This window comes from Condylura cristata, unplaced genomic scaffold (genome assembly GCF_000260355.1).
Source record: "Condylura cristata isolate star-nosed mole 26May11 unplaced genomic scaffold, ConCri1.0 scaffold00003, whole genome shotgun sequence".
NCBI classification, from domain to species: domain Eukaryota; kingdom Metazoa; phylum Chordata; class Mammalia; order Eulipotyphla; family Talpidae; genus Condylura; species Condylura cristata.
In genome coordinates this window covers 55,392,509-55,395,714 of record NW_004567104.1, presented here as the reverse complement: position 1 = coordinate 55,395,714, position 3,206 = coordinate 55,392,509, and positions in this window count along the sequence as shown.

Genomic DNA, 3,206 nt, shown 5'->3' with positions numbered 1-3,206 from the left:
AAAAAAAAAAGCTTTTTGGAGAGATTTAAGCTTCTGACACAGGGAAATTTCATTATAATATTACTATTTACAATAGCTAACATATGGAAACAACCTAAATGCCAAGGACAGATGTGTGGGTCAAGATGTGGTACATATACACTATGGAATACTACTCAGCCATCAAAATTTTTCAAAATGCCATCTGTGGCAACATGAATGCAACTGGAGAGGAACTATTGTTAAAAATTAAAGATTTTTTAAAAAATAAAAAAATGCATAGATTTAAAAATAAAAACAATTTTGAGACACAGAGTACCTTAATAAGTAGTAACAGAGTAATAGGAAAACTTTTTAAATATGGATTATTAAATCTAAGATAGACTATCTTTTGTAATTTTGGAAAATAATTCAAGTCTTGGTTTTTGATGCTAATTGTATATATGCTAGATCTTTCCATCACATTTGTATTTCTTTAATGAATATTCCATCTTTTCCTCATTATGCTCCAGTGCAAATATTTTCTACTGGTTTATTTTCTAGCTCATTAATCTTTACTTCAGCTAATTCTGTGGAGTGTGGTGGAAGACTTTGGGCACTTTGGTTGTGGGAGAACTATGGCGACTGTACCTGAGAGGAGAAATTTTACATTGTGAAAAATAAACAAGGATTTTAAATATGATTATAACAAATATAATTGCAAATATCTACATTTAAGGACCCTTGACTTAATCAAGTGTACATAAATCCTTCAATATATCATATGTGATAACATGAACTATACTATATGATTATACTATGGATGCATTTTGGGTCCAGCTTTCCGTCTACTCACTCCTGAAATATAGGGACTCCCTGGTGGCCCAGGAGTAGTGCTATCAAGCTATCTGCAGCCACTGCAGCATGAGTTGATCCCTGGCTAGGGAGCTGATCCACATAGTGATGCAGATCTTTCCTGTTGCACCTGCTGCTCCCTCAGCAGTGTATTTCGTAGACTCACCTGTTTTGCTCTCCACTCTGTTTCTAGTAAAACCTCTAGCCACCCCCTAGCACCTCTAGCTTACACTCCAATTCCATGAATAAATAAAAATAAGTCTGTGTAAAAAACATGAAGTTGTATGTAAGTAAATTCGTAAGTTGATAATTTAATAACTAGATGTATATTGTTTAGCATTTATTATATTGCATCAGCAATAAATTTCATTGAATCTGACTCTTTAGGAGAAATGCAAATATATTTTCAAAATATCAAGGTGAGAAAATGTTTATGAACCTAGAAAGGAAGGAAATTATACTTCCTTAGTATACTGCATCAAAGTATTTTTATATTGCATAACCATGTTAAAAGGGGGGAGATGTTTTTAATTGTGCTTTTTTTTTTTTCCCCAGTGAATTTCAAGTTTAAAGGTACAGCAATACAAGGGTATATCTGGCACCACAAGTTAGAATAGGCAGATTTTCTCTAATCATTGCTAATGAATTCCTAAAAGCTCTTAGAAAACAAACTGAAAAGAAATCCATAGGGGAAATACTGCAGAGAATTCATCTGAGATATCAATAGAATAGCAGATAAGGTTAAACTTGGTTCACCATCATGACATAGAAAGGACATTACCACTTCTCTTATTGCTAGTGTGGTCTTTTTCAAATATTTTTAGTGGAGTGAATCAAACTTAAATTAATTATTGTCAAATTTTCTTTAAAAATGTTGCACTCATGGTTTAATCATATAAGGCTGCAGTTTCTAAAATAAGAAGGAAGCATGTTAAAAAAAAGAAACATTTTAACCTTCTTTGGTGAGTAGCTATTTTGATATCCATTATTACTTGACATGATAAAATTAAGTAACAGCAACGACTATAACAGGAAGCTCAACAAAACCACTTCATATATGGATCATGCATAGCACAAGCCCATTACAGTAAAAAGTTTATGATATAAAATGTTTTTGCTTTTACTTTTATTCCTTCATTCACCAAATTGACATTAAATGAGTTTGTTTAAAATCATGAGCAGACACTGAGAGGCAAAATAATGTCACAGCTCTCATGGTGTTTATGTTATGGGTTCCTTTCAATTGATGGACCTATTCATTTAATTTTTTTTTTTTTTAGTTCTGAAGGACTTTTTTTTTTTAACATATGTGGGTATGCTTGTACATGTGAGTGCGTGTTTAAAAAAATTATCTCCCTGCGCGTCTACTTTAATTAAAAATGCATGCTTTTGACATTGTTTTAATTACCTAATATTACTTGTGTCTTAGATTTTTATTTTTTTAAAGATTTATTTGTTACTTATGCCTACATAACTTGTGGTGTAGGCCAGAGGTGCAGGGGGTGAGAATATTTACCAGAGACAGAGAGGAGCAGGACAAGCTGCTCTCTGAAATGTACTGCCAAGGGGAGCAGCGGGAGAGACAGGAGAGGTCTGCTGCTCCATGTGGGTCACCTCCCTGGCAGGGGATCTATTAGTGCTGCGGTAACTGTGGACATTTTCCCAGTGCTATTCTTTAACCTGTTGTACCACCAGGAAGGGCCCACTTGTGTCTTAAAGTTTAATTGTTTTTCAAATGTTATATATTTTCATGCTTAACAAATTGTCGAAAGCAAGTATTTCGACTCATGATCAAGTATAAGAATGCTCAATGTGTTTCTTATTTGGTAGTTATATGTTAGAATCACTTCACTAGATAGAAAAAGTGGTAATTTAAAGGCTCAGTTTAAAATTAATGTGATCATTACCTACTATCCTCAGGTAGCACATTTTCACGAAATGGACTAGTTTGTAACATCAATGCAAAACAAGCTTCCTTTACTTTAACTGCTTAATTTCATTACAAAATTATTTGTAAAGAATAATAGGGATATGCCAGTATTAGATATACTATGCTCTATACTACTCTAAAGCAATTTACCATATTTGTCAGAGGTAAGTACATTGTATAAATGTTGATTAAAAACTGCTTTTATATCAAAGCATTTTTGCATCTTTCAGAAGAGTTGATATAGGTACAAACTTCATATAAATGACACTTAAGTCCCTTACTTTTTTGTTGCTATGTTGCTAAGATCTATATCCCCACTGTTTGAAGTTAAACTTTCTGTTTTTTTTTTTAAATGGATGACAGATAATTGCTATTGCTCTTTATTAATTACATAAGCTCCCTTTGTATCACTTAAACCCAGGCTCTGACACTAGCTTTCAAGGTTGTTTTACTATGCTTTAAA